The sequence below is a fragment of the Cydia strobilella genome, chromosome 12, assembly GCF_947568885.1.
Source record: "Cydia strobilella chromosome 12, ilCydStro3.1, whole genome shotgun sequence".
Taxonomy (NCBI): domain Eukaryota; kingdom Metazoa; phylum Arthropoda; class Insecta; order Lepidoptera; family Tortricidae; genus Cydia; species Cydia strobilella.
The window spans coordinates 3,834,715-3,856,225 of NC_086052.1; the positions used below are offsets into that span (position 1 = coordinate 3,834,715).

The 21,511-nt window shown below is 37.0% G+C and overlaps 1 protein-coding gene and 1 long non-coding RNA gene across 3 annotated transcripts in view; one reads left to right on the forward strand and one right to left on the reverse strand.

The window, feature by feature from the left end:
- Positions 1-21,511, forward strand: part of LOC134745964 (uncharacterized) — a 123,942-nt gene that overhangs the window by 82,156 nt on the left and 20,275 nt on the right. The window lies entirely within an intron of this gene.
- The window catches only part of LOC134745932 (uncharacterized), a 234,868-nt gene that overhangs the window by 12,282 nt on the left and 201,075 nt on the right, over positions 1-21,511 (reverse strand). The window lies entirely within an intron of this gene.

The following is a 21,511-nucleotide window of genomic DNA, read 5'->3' on the forward strand; positions in this document are numbered from 1 at the left end:
CGTAGCGAACGAAACACAACTGTCACTGTCACACTAGTATGGAAGAGTGATAGATTTGTTGATTGCTTGCTCACCTTGAAAAAACTTTGCAAAATATTATTTTTTAACAAACAGGCTGAAGCGGCGAACCTAAGATAAATATTAGCATAAGTATGTGATGTGATTATGATTACATTATCCGGTTTAAGAAGTAAGGACTATCTTTTCCTCTTTTTTAGTTAATTTAATTTATTATAAGTTAATGGTGAAACGCGGTGTACATATTTAATTAATTGTGGAGGTGCGTAGGGAATCTGGTTCTGGCTGAAAAACAGCGCTGAAGTGTCACCCATATGGGCGGGCATTTTCAGCATCATGCTGACGCCAAAACCGTTTGCCACATTATTTAGAAAAATATATATATTAAAGATTTATAAGGTATATTTAATATTATTAGAATAGTTTATTTAAATTAGTTTAGTTTATATTCTGTACCTACTTTTTTGTGGCAATAAAGCATTTTTCATTTCATTTCATTTCATTTCATTTCATTTCATAGAGAGAGATAATTAAGATACGCTACGGAGCGTTAACGATTGGCACGTTGGCTACGCGCCCTGGTTTGCTAGTCTTTGTACCTATACATGTATAATAATTATTGCTTCATGGACAGTAATGACTGTAAATGGCATAGCAATAGCATAGTAATTATATGTACAATTTGAGACACTGAGATGAACATAATTGAGATAAACACAATTCGACTTTATTTAATAACGGTTTACGACATCGCCTAATGTGCAAACGTGCAAACCCCGTTCATGTCTCATAATTCCACTATAATATGTTAAAGGTATCATGACTGTTTAGCTGAAGTGGGACTGGGCGGGCACGTTTGCCGTATGCTGGATGACTTGTGGGCTAAAACAACAACCAATTCGGATCGCGGCAAACCATGACGGCGATGGCGAGATGACCTTGACGCCTTTGGGTGAATTGCAGAAAATATGTACCTTTTGGATTTCGTTACTAAACTGAGAGTAAACGAAACTGATAATTGCTGTAACGAAACTGATAACGTAAGGCGTGGGACACATGGAAAAAAATCTTTTGCCCGGTTTCATAAAAACAGAAAATAATTATTAATGAAACATTATAATTCCAATCAATAATATTTATCATAAATTTATTATAAATTTACAACTTTAATCGTGTTTTGTTTTAAATTAAATAGGTATGCAGGACACTAAGTTTTACTGTATGGACTAAGCCTTATATTTTATCAGTTTCGTTATTCTGGGTGAGAAATCATACCCTCAAAAAATATTTATCGTCAAACGTGTCATATATTGTTCTAGGAAGCAGAGTAAAAACAATCGTTTATGAATAAAACTGTGTACGATAATCAAAATATTACCTGGAAAACTCGCCGTTAATCACCCTGAGATTTTTAACCCACTGACACCACGCATCCATCCATTAGCCACTTCGCACTCACACACACGCACATGCATCACAGAAAAAAAATCTAGAAAATAAAGAAAAGCTATTACTGTTATAATGTGGTTTTTATCTGAATCAAAAGGATTACTTTTATTCAATTAACATATCTCCGATGTGTCTTAATCTCAAAATATATTTTTAAATCCTCCGTGTTTTCACGGGACACTAAAAACGCTAAAAGGTACATATTTTCTGCAATTCACCCCTTTAATAGGAACTGGTGGGAGACGGGTCAAGACCGGGATACGCGGAAGAGGTAGGAGGCCTTTGCCCAGCAGTGTGACACTAGGCTCATATAAATAAATAATACAATATAAATAAATAAAATAATTTAACTCAGCTCTATCTATTGTGAATCTCTTTCTTCGTAAATTACTTAGGTACTCGTATTATTTTAATATTTTACTTGAGTGAATTGTGGCACCAGTGGTGAAGTGGTTATTTTCAATGAATTGAACATTGATGACGGGGTTTGGTTATGAGATTTGTAATGTCACGAGCTATCAGAAATAATATGAAATTGCGGCTCTTTTGACCTGTTGCCAGAATTTAGAGCAATTATGCCCTCGGTCTAGCTCTTGATTAATTATAACAATGTGTCAATTAATATACAGTTACTACGTGATTGCTATATTATTACCTGAATAGCAGTTGTGGCTTAACCTCTTGTAAGTTTATAATAACGCAGCGAACTAACATAGGCGAACAACACTCGAACGCGAAGCGAAGCGATGCGGCGCGGGGTGAATCAATCTTTTGATACCTATAGAAGCTTCGCTTCGCGTTCGCTAGTTATTCGCTTACGTAAGATGATGCTATGGAGTAACCTGGTCTACAGCAGAAGGACATGATATCACGATCCTCAGTATTGAGGGACCGACTGAAGAAGAAGAAGAAGCTGAATGCTGCGTAAGGATCGTGACCGAATTTTTAGTTATCTTTTAACATTTTATGTCCATTTTTAAGGGCGTTTATTTGTGTGATGAGCACAGATATTTGTTCCTGAGTCTTGGATGTTTTCTATGTATTTATGTATTTGTATATTGTATATATCGTTGTCTTGAGTACCCACAACACAAGCCTTCTTGAGCTTACTGTGGGACTTAGTGTGTAAGAATGTCCATATTTATTTATTTATCATGGATCGTTTTCGGCACATTAAAAAAAATTAATTCCACGATGGTGGTAAAAAAGCGTGAGGCCCGCCAGATAGTAAGCGGCCACCACAGGCTATGGACGCTTACAACTATACAGAATCGCAAACTGTTACCCTTTAAGAATAAATGTGACGTTGCACGGTTAAAGTTACCTTATAGCGGTCGGCGCTTACGCCATTATCGGTGCTACGCGACGTAAGCGCCGACCGCCATAAGGTACCTTTACCCGTGAATCGTCACAAATATAAGGACTCGCTATGTTGACATGTTATTTAGTCAAAGAGGGACTAAAAAGCAGACAATATATCGTTAAGTACAGCCTACTTCAAAGACATGTTCACATTTTTATTACACGACTGCCCAAAAAAAGGAGTGTATTGTTTTCAGCGTTCATTACACGACTGCCCAAAAAAAGGAGTGTATTGTTTTCAGCGTTCATGTTTGTAAGTATGTATGTGAGTTTCTTTATTCCAACATAACTTCTGAATGCCTTAACCGACTTAGATGTATGATATATCATTAGAATCCTTACGTCATCCCGGGTGACATAGGCTATGTGACGTCATTATAAAAACAACATGGCGGACGTAATACACAATAACGCGCGACATTTGGAAAAAAATTTTGCAAACTTATCGAGTGGGGTATCAAAATGAAGAGCTTTGAAAGACGATTCAAAATATATATACAACATTTGATTATTACTTTGGTAGAATAAGGATTTACAAAATATGCTAAAAAAAAACCTTCTATCTTATTTAGTGACGTCTCAAATAAAATAATTTTACCGCAGATCATAAAAATATACTTAAGAATATAATATGGTAAAGTGTAAATTTTGAAACTAAGCACAAACATTTTAAAATCGCGCTATTGAAATATTTGAAATCAAAATTTGTGTACTTCGATTTAAGCGATGATATTCGTATGGCTTATAAATTTGTACTTGCCTACTGATTTAACCCGGTTGTATAAGAAAAACAACAGGTTTTGTTTGAACTCGTGCATAGGTTACTTATTACTACATTATGTACCTTCTGACTCCATTTTTTATTAGCTTTAGTACTAAACGAATTTTCATGATTGTGAAAAGTGTTTAAGTCACAATGTTTATACTATGAGTATGTTGATTTAACATCTATTGTAGAAAGCTCGCGACATGGACTAACATATAAAAGAAGGCCCGAAGCGACCGAGAGAGGAGCACCTGTAATAATTTGGTGTTCAGGTTCAGACACAGAACGATAGTAGGTACAAATGTCTAAATTCAAAGGTCGAAGTCTGAATTCCGCGTAGGGTCGGAGGCCCAGAGTGCGTGTTTTCCGCAACTTCCCCCTAGTATCTTAACCGAAGACCAAGATGTAGTGCTCAAACACAAAAATAGTAAAAGTGTCTAAATGCGAAGGCGGAGCAGCTCCACGTAGAGCCGAAGGCCTGGAGCGTCCAACAGGTACCGACAAGTGGGGTAACTGGGGACAGATGGGGTAACTATTGTAGATATTTTTTATTAATATGTTCTAATTGAATTAGATAAAAAAATGTACCCTGAGACTGTTAAATCATGACTCAAAGAATGTAAAAGTAGACTAAAATTGGGAAATATTTCCTTTCTCTAATGTTATAGCTCGGCGTCAGTGAAAGCTGGCGTGAATCCGCACAGGACAGGGCAAAAATAGCGTGCTCTTGTGTCGGAGGCCAAGACTCATTTGTTGTCATCGTGCCAACCAAGCAAGAAGATAGTAAGTAAGTAATGTTATCCCACCTGTCCCCAGTTAACCGACTTGACTGTGCGAGCTTCCTGTAATTTATCCTAGTACTGCTGCTGCTACGCACATAGTCGAAGGCCCAAAGAGTCCGAGAAAGACGCGCCTTTCTCTAGTATTCAGACATAGAACAATAGTACAAGTATCTAAATGCGAAGGCTGCAGGCCCGAAGCGTTCGAGTTCGAGAGTAGCGCGGTTATAGTATTCAAACACAGAACAATGTTACGAGTGTCTAAATACGAGGGCCGTAGGCCGCGCTCCACCTAGGGCCGAAGGCCCGGAGTGTCCAACAGGTACGCGCTTCCTGCAATTTCCCCTAGTATCTTAATAATGAAGGCGCGCATAAAGACTGAGCTGCGGGACTCGTGCAGTCGGTCTTCGGCCTTTGCATAGTTATAATATTTGAAGAAATTGCAGGAAATGCGTATGCCCCGGCCCTTCGGCCATACGCGGAGCTCGGCTTTCGTCCTACGCATTTCGATACTTGTACAATGATTTTGTGTTTCACCACTAACCATGCTAGGCTTTTCATAGAAGCGCGTCTCTCTTGGACGTTTTGGGCCTTCGGCATTACGCTGAGCTTCTGGCTTGTGCAAGTGTGTAAGTGTTAATTATATGTAATAATTACATAGATATGTCCCATTTAAAATAATACTTGCACAGTCTGGACAATCAAAATCGCTGCAGACTTATCTTTGTCTAACTCTATCAACCTGCTATTTTGCCGAAGGCCATGCGTGGGCCGTACCAAATTCGCGTCAAACATAATTTAATGAAAATCTTTTTTAATTAAAAATTAAATGTATGAGACTCACGAGTCTTTCCTTAGCCTCAAACATTCAAAACTACTAATACTTTTTGAAGCTGTACGTATGTAAAGATACCGATGTGAAATGACCCAAACCGTGAACATATTGCTCACAGAAAAGATAACCGTATTTCGATTCCGTAACGTTGAGCTAATTAAAAGGACAAATTTAATATCCACTTTTAAAAATTGCCTGGAAGTTTTAATAAATCACAGTTTTAGTTTGTTTTGTCACTAAAATGAATCAAATAAAATAAATAATTAAAAAATTAAAAAACACGACTGCTGAATTTTAAGCGAACTGAAAAGCTATAAATAATTTTGATGTTAGTTACATAACTTTATGAATTTAAATTGAAATATAAATGTACACTTACGGTCATTTACAGTAAATACAAAGGTTTATGCACATTTATGACGTGACTGTACCTGTGTATTTTATTTCCATTGCAGTCGGGGGACCTTGATGTAGTGCATTTTCCCATTCAAAAGGTCCCCCGACTGCAATCGAAATAAAATACACAGGTAGAGTCATGTCATAAATGTGCATAAACCTTTGTATTTACTGTAAATGACCGTAAGTGTACATTTATATTCCAATTTAAATTCATAAAGTTATGTAACTAACATCAAAATTATTTTTAGCTTTTCAGTTCGCTTAAAATTCAGCAGTCGTGTTTTTTAATTTTTTAATTATTTATTTTATTACAAAGAAGTGAAAGGCGTAAAAGTGTAAACATATCTTTGACATTGACTGTACCTAGATGTAAACACAGCGTTATTTAATAATATTTTCTTTGACGAGAAACTCGCGAAAATTAACTAAATAAGTACAAGTTAAAAATAACTTTTTTGCCGACGTGACGAAGATAAAACGATATTTTGCGTGTTTACGAAAATTACTTGATCTAGGCAATCATATAATGAATACCTACTGAAATTATATAATAAGATTTAGACGACACAGTAAGCCTACCCTACCCTACCGTTAACAAATACCTGCACCACCATGATGTGTTTTGTAGTTTTTAGTTTTAAAATATGTTACCTATATTGCTTTCGCGACACGGAAATGGAGATGCATAGAACATACTATTCGAAGAGGGGAAACGAATAACGCAACCGTCGCTTTCGGTTGGAAACCGCCGGACGGAAGCCGTGGCTCCGGGCGCCCTGTACACTTGGCAATGGTCCGTTATGAGTGAGCTACGAGCGGTCGGGTTGAGCTGGAGTGAGGCCAGAAGGGTTGCTAAAGATAGGAAGGCGTGGTGCGAGCTTGTAAAGGCCCTCTGCACAACCATAGCCATAGGACAACAACAACATATTGCTTGTTATATGTATGTTAGTTTTAAGGTCTATGTGTGTGGTTTTAGGTTCTATGAATAAAGTTTTTCATTCAATCATTAGTGCTGCAACACCTAACGTATCAGACTGTATTGCTGAAGAAAACGTCAGAAAAGTAGACATTTGCGGCAGTAATGTAGTCGGCTGCATTGCTGCAGCAGTATTATGGTCAAAAAGGTAAGTTAAAAGATGACATGTACTGGGACAGTGACGTGCACTTAGACATCGTTATATAGTATGAATCTTCTTCTTCTAAGACCATAGTCTGTTAAGCAAAAGCCATTGTTTCTTTTGTGTGAACGGTCGGCCATTGTGTCTGAGCGATTGGCTATTGTGTCTGAGCGCGTGCCATTGTGTCTGAGTGCGTGGCACCCGCCCACCGCTCCGCAAAAGAAACAATGGCTTTTGTTTAACAGACTATTGTCTTAGGCGTAAAAATCATATGAGAAGATTTATACTACCTATATACCTATTATCAATTTTTAAATAAAAGAAAGAAAAAATTACCACTTCAGGCATAAATCAAACTCGCGATCTTGCAGAACACCGGTTCCGGTTCGATCGCTCTAACCAAATGAGCTACCGATGCATACCGACGAAACTTTGTGTACACGACTGTGCGAATTTTTACATTAATTTAAATAATTGTAATGTCGCAAACACTCGCAAACGCAAGTATTTGCTTGGTACAAAATTAGTTTATGTATACATGATTTGCTCAATCATCTTATCTTTCAAAACAATCATTTTATTTCCACATTAAAATGTTCCATTTTAAAAACGTCCCGATTTCTTCTAGGGTAGGTATTTTACGTTTTATCCGGGTATGGAAAACCGCTATCGCCGCCGCACGACAGCGATCCGGAAATAAAATCTAAAGGAATAAATCCGGTATCGGTGCAGTTTCCAGACGTTAGGACTTTCCTTATACGTTCAGGAATTTTGAACATTTGTCACGACCACATCCATTTTTTTACGATTTTGATCTTATTTTGATACGTCCTTGAAGATCGCTGACGCTAATTGGTGCATGCGAAATGAAATGAAAGTCGTGCGTGAGATGCACGCCTATCAATTAGACGATTATCAAGCTCGTATCAAAACCTTAACAAACTGTTAAATCTTTATCAGGCTCCTTGTTACAATATAAACAATACGTTAAGCTAATTTAACGGTAAACTCACGTGTTTTGCACTCGCGCGACATGTTTCCGAGAGCCTAGGTCTCTATTTTCAAGCACTAATAGTGCGGGAGTAGCGTTCACGATATCCGCGTACTGCTTGACGCCTCGCGGTCCGCTGGGCGCGCGATGAGATAGTCAGTTGGGGGAGTTCTTGCGCTATTGTAAACGGGTCTGAGGTAATGAGAAACAGCACGAACTCACTACGTTCACTGCACTGTCACAATACGCACTGAAATTTTTACCATGGATTGCCGGCTTCCATGCTTGCGGCTCAGCCCAGCCGCTGTCACGGTTGAAATTAGGGTGCCGCCCAATCTCGATCGCTTCAGTTTACGCGGTACGTAACATTTTTCACGTTGTAGTAACGTAGTAAGCCTTGTGTAATGGAGACTTACGACTCTCCGAAACATGTCGCGCGAGTGATTAAAAACACGTGAGTTGAATCGGAAAATTAGCTCAATGTTTGAATGTCTTACGACAGTTTAAATTCCATAAACAATACGGTTCGAAAGGTAAGCCTCCTTAATGGGTTTCTTCTTACATAAAACACAAACGTATATTTTGTAAACAGTTAAGATAATCTAAGTATTTATTTAAGGATAACGCGGAAAATAGAATTGCACTGAGAAATTGTCCTTTATTTCCTTTTTATCTCCTACACAAACATTTTACCAATTTTCTCGAGACAGGTTTTTCCTTGTTATGGCTAATAGGATATTAAATTTTTTATGTGAGTCTAATGGCAACGAACCAAATTGTATTTAATGGAATCAATAAAATACACAGTAGGTGCACAATGGTGGGTTCTTATTTATCTATCTTTCTATTCATAAATGTAGCCGTTGGTCTGGGTCTTGACGACTCAAATAAAACTTTAATTCTTAGTGAACTGATTATATTCTACCAAAATAGGTACTGGTTTACAAGGGTTCTTGCCAAAACGGTTGATATTATGGAGGATGATTAAACAGTGATTTGCAATAATTGATCAGTACAGAAATGGTTTTAAATTTAGGTGTCTCTAATTAGCCGCGATACAATATAAATGTGAAGCGCTGCTATTGGTGCTTTAGAAAAAGCCTCCGAATACAACTAGCCGAGCCCGATCGCTGCGTTTATTTAGCTACTGCATTATGAATAGTTTTTTATACTTAAGTAAAAAGTTGCGTTCGCAACACTAAACGATAAAAGTAATAGGAATATAGCTATTTATAAAGTAAGATACGGTTATATTATTTGGAAAGTAACTTACTGTGCTTTGCAACACAATTGCACAATTGCTTTGCAAGTACAATTAAGAGATTTAAAAAAACTTAATAATTTTGTACAACGGCTTACTCTATTAATAAACAAAAAAATTAATAAATAATTAAGCTTAAATACCTACACCCACAGCTGGGCACAGGTCTCTTCATTATTTGGATTGGTGGCAAAGCCGGCATAAAGGGGCCTACTTTTGCAGATAAGTAGGCGAAAATTACACTTATTTACCATTAATACTAACACTAAATCTCTATGAATACTCGTATAAGCATAAAACACATTTCTGTGACGTACTTATTACAAAAATAAATGTTCGTTTTTGTGCATAAATCCAACTATCGCGGAACACACAAACAGCCTATCAAAACCCAGCAGAAACTGACCGTTAATCCAACTAGGAACCCAAAATTCTTCATCCGTAAACGAAGCTCAAAAACAACGCCTGCGAAAACATCCGATTTTTCAATTTAGATCGTATCACGGCGCTGCAGTAATTTCGGGTGAAAAAATCGCATATTGAAATGTTACACCAGTCCATCTGTCATTCACAAACGCTCAACGAAACCAGTTTAAGACTGCCTTTCTACCCTGTAGTTGCTTTAAAATTCAGTGTCAAATCATACTAGGCACGAGCTACACGTGACAAAATCACTTGCGAATAGGCAGAGTCGGTCCTATCTCGATCTGGACACTGCCGCCGCCAGCGAGCCGAATTGAGTTCGTGATCTTGCATCCCCTATGTAACCGTATTTAATCTTTTCGGGAAACTTTACGGCTTTTTATACGGCAAAAAATCTGTTTGCTCATCTTCCGCCTATAAAAAACTGTATATTTTAGAGAATTCTTCGAAATTTACTTTAGACTTGTTAGACCGCTTTTGTAAATAAATATTGAAGGAAGTAAGCAAACTTACCAAAGTTATTGAGATATTTTTGTAATGAAATTTTCCACCGCTAAAGTTTGTTCGTAATTAAAAAATACAATAGATAAAGAAGCAAATTTATGAAACCGCTGCGAACAATGAACTACAAGTTTAGTGCCTTCGTAGGTATTAATATAAACCTGTACTTTATACAATTGCCCATTTAACTTTTAAGGCTTCCACAAACTTTGTAACTTAAATGACATGCTCAAGCTGCTGCTATTTTAGATAATTGCCGACTAAGTAAGAGCAACGAACTTAATTAATCGACCAAATGCCGCATGCAAATAGCATGCGATTATCTGATATACCCCGGCCACATACTCGACGAGTGGCATGGGAAGTAACTAGGGATGTAGGCAGAGACGTAGTGTGGCCGTGCTACTCGTCAACGGCCACTTGCCATCACTACTTCCCATATCACTCGTCGAGTATGTGGTCGAGGTATGACATTTGTTGAGGCCATTATACATCTATACCGTTTGTACAATTTTTAATTTGTTCGTTCCATTTATTTGCACTTCCGCCACCTTTAAATCTCGCGAGTAAAATTTATTTAAGTCTTTTTTACGAGTGGAATATAAAGTGGTGACTGTAAAATATTACTTTTGACAATAGAAACTCGACGAATGACCTATAAAGCGGTGCATTTTATGTGTTCCGAGAAGTAAGGTTTATCCAAATCGAAAAGCTGGATCACCATAGAAAAGCCTTGGCTGTTAAGACCTTTTCGTCGAGAGAATATTAGAAGTTAGGAAATTTAAAAGGTAATATGTTACTAGAAAAAGCTTGGCGGTTACGACGTTTATCATTGGGGAATGTTTAAGTCGGTCGCAGCTCGCGACAAACGATGAGAGTCGTAACTGGAACGGAGTAGTAGTTAAACGTTCAGTTTTTGAGCTTTTAGATTATTAGAATGTGGTTTTCAATTAGTAAATTTTTATGCTATTATAGCACAATCGTATTATGTCTCACCTCGAAATGTAAAGTATGTATGTTAATTAAAGGTCTCTTTTTCATGTCCACACTATTTGACATTTGGGGACCTCGAGGAATCGCAGCCATCTTGGAAAATGTGTACCATCCTGGAGAAATTTGCGTTTTACTCTAAATATACGTTCTCTATGAAAATATGGTGTAAGGCAACATTAAAGCTTATTAAATTCTACACGAAAAAGTCCTAGATAACTTTGCGGGAAAAATACATCTTGTTATAGAAAATAATAGCTGAATCCAGATTTAGCGCTTATACCCTTTCAGGGGATATTCTCTTAATATGAAACTTGGAGGAATATGAATTCCACTTTTGTCTGGACATTTGTACACGTTCTACTCCAATATCAACATTTTACTCGACTGCGACTTAAAAAGAAAGTAGGGTTATAGGTTTAAATACTGAAAATCAGCACACCCTGTAGCTCAGGATACTGGACGGATTTTAAAAAATGATATATCGGTAGATTCCTCTTGCCCTACACAACCTGTTTACACCTGTTTTATTAAAGAAAAATTAATACAGCCGCCTTGAATAGCCGCCGAATAGTAAATCATATTTTTACTTTTAGCGCCTAAACTATTGAGTGGATTTCAATAAAATAGACATCAGTAGATCCATAATTGGTATACGAGTGCTATGCAATACAAATTTACTAAAATAAATGTAGGCAAAATGTGTAAAACTTAAAAATGTGACTACAAAAATAGATTTTAGGTCTTAAATGGGGTTTAAACAATAGTGACAGTAATGAAATTTGACACCTACAATTTCAGGGATCCCTGTTTGCGTGTCATAAAATTGGAGCTTCGGGGACCACGGGGATCAAACGCTATCTTGAAAAGTATAAGTCTTTTTTGGTTTTTCTTTTTTTCTCGGAATATCTGGGTTTAATGTGAATACTGTGTATGGCGAAACGAAAGCTTATTAAATTCCACACTAAAAAGTTATACAACACCATGTCCCAAAAACCCATGTGCCTTACCCTTTAATGTCCCGTTTTTACCCTTTGGGTACGGAATCCTAAAAATGAATAATAAAAGCACATGGAAATATGGCCAGGCACCTGCCATAGCGACCGGACGTCTTTGCAATAACCCATTTTCTTCGTCCACCCAAACTTCAATTCAAAAATCGTTGTTCACTTGTTCTACAATAGTCCCAATGCCTGCTGCGACCGGTTCATGGATGTCTATTGTTGCGCCTGTGAACGGGTTCCAGCAAGCTTTCTACATGACATTAAAGCTCTCCAAGGGGCCTCTACGTGATCCCCAGGCAAGCCTATCAAAATACCGGGATTTGTAGGCCCGTGAAATCCAAAAAGCGCATGGCATTGGCATAGTTGCCAACTTGTATGCCATGACAAATATATATTACTTAATAGTAACAAGATAATAACAAGATAGTAACAAGAGAAACGAACTGCCGGTAGGCCTCCAACGAGATGGAGCGACGACCTGGTGAAGGTCGCGGGAATTCGGTGGTTGCGAGCGGCACAGGATCGGTCGGAGTGGCGAGCCTTGGGGGAGGCCTATGTCCAGCAGGGGACGTCTATCGGCTGACATGATGATGATGATGATGATGATGAGTAACAAGATATTTGTAAGCCATGGCAAATATATTGTTACTTAATAGTAACAAGATATTTGTCATGGCTTACAAAGTATTGCTAGTATGTCCTCGTAAAAACTAGCATCAAAACACGTACAATCAAACGAGGTTAGTAAAATCGTTACCGCGCATGTTTACCAATATCACTACCTGTCAACTGTCGATCAACGTCGGAAACCTTGACAGGAGGAAATAACAGTGTGTATTATTGTTAGGTTGACGATGAGTAGTGTAGCGTGCACCTGGCTTTGCACAAATATCACAATTTCATGTCCGTTGTGGCGAGACCGGGACTCGTCAATATGCAACGGAGCCACGCTGTTATGTCGTCGCCCAAATCTTAAATACTTATTTTTTTGTGATTTCTCGTAGGGTATTGTATTTTTGTATTTGTATTTGTATTTTTATTTGTTTTGTATTTCACAGTGCCTTGGTAGTAATACTGTAACTCCGGCAAGGTCACGTCCGGGTGGTCAAATATTATGACATTAATGACAGCTTATAAGTAGTTTTTACACACTTTTACTTAGCTTCACGCCGCTATAGGTTTAAGGATCTCACTCTAGACCGGTCCGGGGCCGGGCCGGAGCTTCCGGAGCTTCGTTTTCTTTGGAAAGCACCACGTGATCACCGATCAGCCGTCATTGAAAAGGACAAGTAGGACGCCTCGGCCCGGGCCTGGCCCGGTCTAGCGTAAGTCATGCTTTAACCAATTTTAAATATGTGTTAATTAACGACAGATTATTAACATGCTTAAATCTGTGATTTGCCTACATACCTACTTACTACTTATATTATAATGTGCTGTAATAGAACGGAGACTACCTATAATATTTCCCTTGGTCCCTTTTTTCCACTCTCCTGCACCACTTCTGACTCTGACAGAAGAGGAGAGCGCAATAAACTAAACATTTCGTAATTCTCGGCTTAAAATAAGGCCATGCGGTTGGATTGAACTTATCATTTAGTCTATCTTACATTTTTCTTTTGTTTTTTAACACATTCACTGCCTGCGACCCGCTAGGCTCGTTTCGCTACAAAGGGGGAAATGTACGACATCAGCTACACGCGTAGCATCTAGCTCGTACTGGCAGTGAATGCTTTAACCGTAGGCTTGTAGTAGAAATGCTACGGACTACGACGTACGCTACTACGCTACAAACATTCAGTAGGAGCATTTGAGTATAACGCTTACGACTCGCTATACGATCGTTCGTGCTTATTGGTGCGCGAGATGCACTGGACAAATCAAAAAATCAGAATCGCAGTGTGTAGTGAATATGCTTCATAGAGACGAGAACGTGATTAGAGCTGAATACCGATACAGAGTGGAACTCAAATTTTAAAATCTCATCTTGATACCTTTGCACGTATTTCAGTGCTTTTGGTGTGCAGCAATGAGCGGATTTTTTACATTTATTTATTCATGTCACCATTTTATTTTACTTTAAGACAATGAGGATATAATAAGATAGAGCGGTACTGTCATAGTAAATTTTGTAACCACTGTAAATTCACTGCCATCTATCGACATACTTTAAAACTAAAAATGAAAATTTATAAAAATACGTTAAAATGTATTTATATATGGATAAATGATTTTTTTATTTGCATTAATTATTTTTATATGATTTTGACCCATGTTCTTTCACTGGTATGCGTTAAAATTATAAATAACAAACGAAACATTCAACGCCCTCTATACGAGAGTAGGCCAAAACTAGTGGCGCCATCTGATCGAGAATCAAATTTTCGTGATTTTCGAGGCACGTTTTTTCCTTAGACTGTATTCATCTATTACGGAGTTATATCTATCTTTGCTTTAAGACTATAGTTGTCTAGTTTATTTCAGTATTCTCCCAATGCAGTGTTAAATTTTCCTGCAAACTCATGCAATTTAGCTTTGTGCATCCGAGAGATACCCTCGCGGCATTTTATCTCGCTTGGCGCCACGCAAGCGTAAGAATTTAAAGCAATACGTCTTCCGATTTTCTTGCATTCAGTGGTCGCGAAGACAATTTAACTTATTCGGTTAAGTTCATTGTACTGAGTAAGTATTTTTTCTCAAAAATGGACGGCAAAGTCGACGTTGCCGGTTAAAAAGTAGGCCGCGAAGTGCGTAGTTTATGGTCAGTCAAAAAATTAAAAAGTTAAAAACATTGCAGTCTCGATTTCGGGACTGCAATGTTGCATACAAATTCCATTATTTGTCGAGTTCCAAACTTTTTAAAAGTTGAAGTGGCCATATCAAATGAAGGCATAGGTCCATTAAACAACCAAACAGATGATCAGTACTTATTATTATAATGTTGGTACTGCGACTATTTAGCTGTCTCAAATAGGTTGGCGTATTTTCAGCAGAAAAATACACTTCTATTTTTAATTTAAAAAAATAAAACGGCGGCAAAGCAAATCTTATTACTTTTTTCTGTGAAAATATATACATAAGAACGTTGCTTTTGTAAAATATTTCCATAATATTTGTATTTATTGCGCCATTTTTGAGAAAAGCACTATATTTGACTCGGCTGGAAGGCTACTTGCTGGCTTCGGATTCAATTAAACGGACTCCCAAGGTCGTCCGTTTAAAACGAATCCTCAGCCAGCAAGTAGCTACTTCCGAGCCTCGACAATAATGTACTATTGTTACGGCTCGATAAGTAAAGTAAATTATTCTCCGTCCGAAACATTATTTTTATGCCGATTTTATGTTCGGTTTGTACATTCGAAACTAGTTATACCGGAATATACTCTAAGTACGTATATCGTTGCCTGGTACATATAGTACAAGCTTTATTTAGTTTGGGACTAGGTCGATCTATGTAAGATTGTCCTCAAATATTTATCCATTTATTAAAAATATTTTATTAAAGAAAGTCCGTGAATATCCCTAGTGGTCAGTAAATTAGGCTTTGTCATGCGTGGCTCACTTCGCGAATTTTGGTGCCTAGCCATAGTAATTGCCGCGCACCGCTAACGATGGGACGCCTGCTCGCGCTTGCGCGCAGGCGGTCATATCTGTCGTAATACACGCGTTTTGTTAGAGAGTGAAACTTCTGTACCTAGTACTATTATTTATTCTGTGGCTTTGTGAACAGCCAAGATAGCATGTTCTGTGTAAACAAGGAAATTCTTTATACACGCGACAACAAGTGCGATTCCGGTTCTGAATGTACCTAGGAATGTTCGTAGGAAATCAAGTCTCACTCCTTTCGGTAGTGTTTTAATTTATAGCCATTCTTTTCCAATATCGTAATGTATACTATTTCAAAACACTTAGGTACCTTACCTATTCAATTACGTAAATGGCACATAGCTAATCTTTTTTTTTTTTTGATAAGCAATGAAATGGGCTTCTTTTATACATATATTGTACCAATGTTTATTTAATTTTAGAAGCCATAGCACACGTATTTGATCATACAGGTCTCTTTGTACCCGTCAAAAGAGTTATTTATAACGTTTCTCAATTTAGACTCGAACGAAATTGCCAATATTGCTGGTAATAAATGAAATGTGAATATTGGCTTCAACATATTGCTGTTTTTATATTAGAACCCTTTGAAGTTATAAAACTTTAGCTTCACTGCTTCCCTAAAGGGCGAGCATTTGCTTATCTGATTGACCAAACCTTGACATAGATTATGTAAAAACTAGAGTAGATACGGCACTTTTAAATTAATCTTTCATTATTGGTGTTTTAATTGCTTTCATTTTGCTTTCTCAGGATACTCCTTTATGTAATAAAAAAATAATCTAGCAAGAAAAAGAAGGTTGTAATATACATGTTATATTATAAATAATATATACTATTGTATTGTATTCATTTAATTCAAGCAACATGGCTCATAAAAGCTTTGAAACATAAAAAATTAAAATTAAAATACAAACTGAAAAATTAAAATACTATGAGAGTACTACTACTACTAGAGCTAGTACTAAGGCGTCTTTGCTTTTTGCAAAAAAAATACGATTTCCCTAGAACTAATGGTATGCATACTCTGTCTGTCACTGAACTGAATTAGCCTCATGCATGAAGTTTATATTTGAACGAAATATGTTTTATTCGGATGTTTGTTACCGTTATATCATGTTACAAATGCATTTCCGTTTTTAAATTACCATTTAATTACTTAAAATTATAAATAAAAAGTACAAAAATTTGGCCGCGAAAAGCTAGTGAGCGAAACGCTCGAAACGCCACGTGACGTCACGCGTTCGACAGTTTAGTGTCATTAGTAGCAAACGTCAGTTGAGCCGCCCAACGTGTGACGTCATCACGCTCTGTCGAATTCGCGCCAAAAATTATGAGCGGTTGAAACGCTCAACAATTTTTAACATTTTAAATATTTTTTAATAAAATAATGTTAAGGTTTACAAAAGTATTTTTATCATTTCCGGTGTTCCAACGATATAAATTATGAATCCAAAAATAAAAATAAATTCATGCATGGAGCTAATTAATGGTTTAAAAAATAATATTTGGTATGGAGTTTGGGTACCGGGCAAGGACATATATCACTTGTGGGACAAACTAACTTCCTCCTTCCTTATCATATGATAAGGAATACAGAAATACTGATTTTACACAGACGAAGTCGCAAGCAGATGCTAATTTTTAAACTTATTATCCTCTAGAGTGGCGTGTCTGACACCATTATTAATCTTGTACCCTAGCAAAGATAATGGCCCCTGATACAATATGAAAACAAGTGAAATGTTTCGTGAACGTTCCAATGTAAATGATTAGGTAACTGAAATTTGTGTTTTTTGTGTTCTTTATTTAGCGTGTTATAGGAGTTTGGAATGTTACTTTTAAGAGGATACATTATGTAGTGGTCATTTTTTCATACAAACGTACTCGACATTTTCCTCTCTGGATTTTGGCCCTAGATAAGTTTTTTTTTATATGAGTTCAATATTACCAGTATCTGCGTCTGTATGTTTTGCTTTTTTGATATTCTTGTTTTTATATAGACTAGGTTACTTCAAATAGCGCTAAAAAAGGCCAAATAAATGCGCCGTAAACAGACGCCTAGCATACATAATCGGCAACAATAAAACTCAACAGGTAATTTCTTTCTCATTACGTTCCCAAAATTTCGTTACGATTGGTTAAGTTTTGGAGGAGGAAAATTTCTAGAACGAAACCTCGATTTCTAAGCTGCAGTTGTCCTTATCGCACTAATTTTAGGAGTCGTCCCCGTCAGCACGATGGAGATATTTACCCAAAATTCTCAAATCTAAGAAGGGGGCTCAGCTAATATATTCTCTTAATTTGAATTTTATTTCGGGTTCTGAACTTGAAATCAATCATTCTTGTTTTGATTTCTTAAACCTCGCGTATTTTTTAAACCAATATTTTAGGAGCTGCTTATTTATTAATAAATGTTTTTATTTTTATTTGGGTAAAATGGGCAACTGATGTAGTTACGTGGGCAAGGATTCTGAATACAATTTATAAAGTTTGTCTTTATGTTAGATTTTTTAATAATTATAAGAGTTGGAGCTAAAAATAAAGCTTTAGTTAAAAAATTGTATGAAAGTTGGTTTTCGCTAACTCTCATAATAATAAAAAAATCTAAAATTAATATACCATAAGTTATGTAATAGCTATTTACGATACAAGTGCGGAAAGAAGGAAATTCGCAACGAGACAAAGTCATTCTAAAATGAAAGCGTAACCTCGTTTGTATGGCGGCGGCGTATCGTGTGACTTAAGCTTCTATAAACGTTCGTCACTTGGCTAGCCCCCCGATACATATGTATATTCCTAGATTAGGTCCTAAAATACTGCTCAATCCTTTGACGACCTCAGAGGTGATTAGACCCATGCAATCAATACTCAATATAAACAGGGTCTTCGCAACTAATTAGTCATGCAAATGGAACTATGTACACACACGCACGGCTAAGCTAGTGATGTGACGCTAGCAGGGCTCGGAAACCGTTTTATTTTTACAAGCTTTTATTTAACTTGCAATGTACCTATGTAAGTAAACATGTATGTTATGTAACTATGTTTGTAAGGGTCAAATTATGCAAGTTAAATTTGACCCACTTCCCGGTTTCCGATGAAGCTGAAAATTTGCATACATATGTAAGTCGGGTGACAATGCAATATTATGGTACCATCGAACTGATCTAATGATGGAGGCAGGAGGTGGCCATAGAAACACTGTGATCAAACAATGCAACCTAATTTTGTTTGGGGTTTTTAGAATTGTGTCGATGAGTATTAGTTGCCTGTGTTAAGAAGAATACAGTCAGCGATAAAAGCTTATAGCAAAAATGAGATTTTTGCCAAAACTTATTCAAATCAATTTCATTCAACCAAGAATGAAAAGTTTAACCAGTACTATATCGTTCCCTGCGAAGCATTACATTTAGTTCCTTCTTGTTACTGGTAAGGAGAAAACGATTTTTTTAGTTTGCGTGACATAATTTATCCGGTTTGAATAAACGTTATATTATAACGGCTTAGAAATGATATAAACAGGTATTTCAGTATCGGTTCCGAGCACTGAGCACGCGGAATTTTTAAACTTTTGTACTGTCACGTCAAGGAGTCAATTTTCTGCCTTAAGGCGACCACTGATTATCAGTCCGCCGGACGATATCAGCCTGTCAGTTAGAACAAAAATTTGACAGTTCCGAACAACTGACAGGCCGGTATCGTCCGGTGGACTGGTAATCAGTGGGTCCCTTTAGTAAAACTAAGAGAGAGGTACGTCACTAGTAGTGACGCTTGAGTGACGGAGGTGACGATAATATATTACGGTTAGGTCGTTTATCTCTGACCGTTTATGGCCAGAATAGACGGGCAATAATTAAATGGGTGACTTACAATCTTGTAATTAGTGGAAAGCACGGAGAGGAATTGCTAGTAAACATCCGTTTTTGGTGTTAAGGTTAAGTTTCTGTATCCCTACTATTAGTTATTCTGTGGCATGGTTATAAAACGGTATGTAACATTGTTTGATTTGATCTCATTTCTATTACAAGTGAAGATGACGTTTTACTGAGTGCGTGAGCAAATGGTGCAATGGCGGTCGTAATACATCATTCTTGAACAAATCATAAAGAGCTTATAATATATGTGTAGATAAAGCAATGTATTTGTATGTGTCTTTCATTATGTAGCACATAAGCCACTATTATCTGACTTCAAAAAAGAAGGAGGTTCTCAATTCGTGGGAAGTCGGAACCTTTTAGTTTAATCGAAAAACTTTAAATTTATGATGTTTAAAAAAGGCGAATTTGTAGAGTATAGAGTTATAGACTAGGTGAGGTATCAGGCCAATTCAAACAATGAGACACGACATTTACTAGTTTTACAAACTATATGGATTAGATGTCAGTGTCAAAAATGACACTGACATTTTTGACACTGACATATCGTTATCGATATTCATATCGTTTCTAGAACTAGTAAATTACGTATTTTATTGTTCGAATAAGCCTGTATGGCGGTTATCACACTGCCGCCGCATTTCGTTGCAGATATAAAAAAATGAAATAAAACCCAGGATTACTTTTTTCCCATTTATTTACGTACGGGTAAAATGTTTAGACGCATATATCATCTGTAAATGTCTCATTAACTAGATTGATATATAAAAATTGGCCGTTATGTTTCGCGCAACCGTATCTCTACTGGGCTAACTAACCTACTTGTAAATACGTGAGTTTAAACTGTAGTAGTAAAATTGCAGACGGTTTACGAGATGTAAACACGAATAAAGCAACAAGATAGAGCTACAAATTGCCGGCCATTGTGCAGGCTTGCATCTCGAGCTTCCCCTTCACACAATTTTATACGGAACATTTCCCCGGTTATATTTCGAGTGTATGAAAAATTTGCGTATTTACCTTTGTTAAGCTGGAACTTTTATTCTGGTTTAAGTCGCATTTGGAATCATTTATTTATAATGTTAATTTAAGTAGGTAAATGTAATTTCTAAGCTTTTTGTAGTAAGAATTATAGCGCTGCTCCACCATAATTAGCCTCATGCATGAAGTTTATATTTGAACGAAATATGTTTTATTCGGATGCTTGTTACCGTTATATCATGTTACAAATGGATTTCCATTATTAAATTATCATTTAATTGCTTAAAAATAATAAATAAAAAGTACAAAAATTTGCCCGCGAAAATCTAGTGAGCGAAGCGCGCATTACGAAAGCGACTGCCATCTGACCTTTCAACCCAGAGGGGAAACTAGGCCTTGTTAGAATTAGTCCGGTTTCCTCACTATGTTTTCCTTCACCGAAAAGCGACTGGTAAATATCAAATGATATTTCGTACATAAGTTAGAAAAACTCATTGTTACGAGCCGGGGTTTGAACCCGCGACCTCTGGATTAAAAGTCGTACGCTCTTACCGCTAGGCCAACAGCGCTTCTGCATCAGTCAGATTTACTGCAGGAAACGTCAAATTTAACATAATGTCTCAATAAAATGCCCTGATTTGTAATTCGATTGTATGTTTCATTCAATTTGATTGTATGATTATTTGTAATCCCAGAATTACTCCGTTTAAGAAATAATCCCCTTACACCTACGTGTTTAGCTACACGTCGTCCTAATTTTATTGAAATAACCCTTTCCGGCATTCGATAAATCAATTTACGAACACGTTACCGTTCTCCCCCAAGTTGGGTAATGGTCTGTCCCTTGCAAATTGAACAATGCCTGCCGATGTCTGAAATATCGTATGGCAACACAAGTTTTGACATCATAATATACCTAACCTATCGCCGGCTGAGAATACGTTTGCGCCATATCCATTTTTGAGCAAAATCTTTTTTTTATAATTCCTAAAATAACAAAAAATCCATACTAATGATATAAATGCGAAAGTCTGTCTGTCTGTGTGTTACCTCTTCACGCTTAAACCGCTGAACTGATTTAGTTGAAATTTGGCGTAGAGATAGTTTGAGTCCCAGGGAAGGACATGCGATAGTTTTTATCCCGAAAATC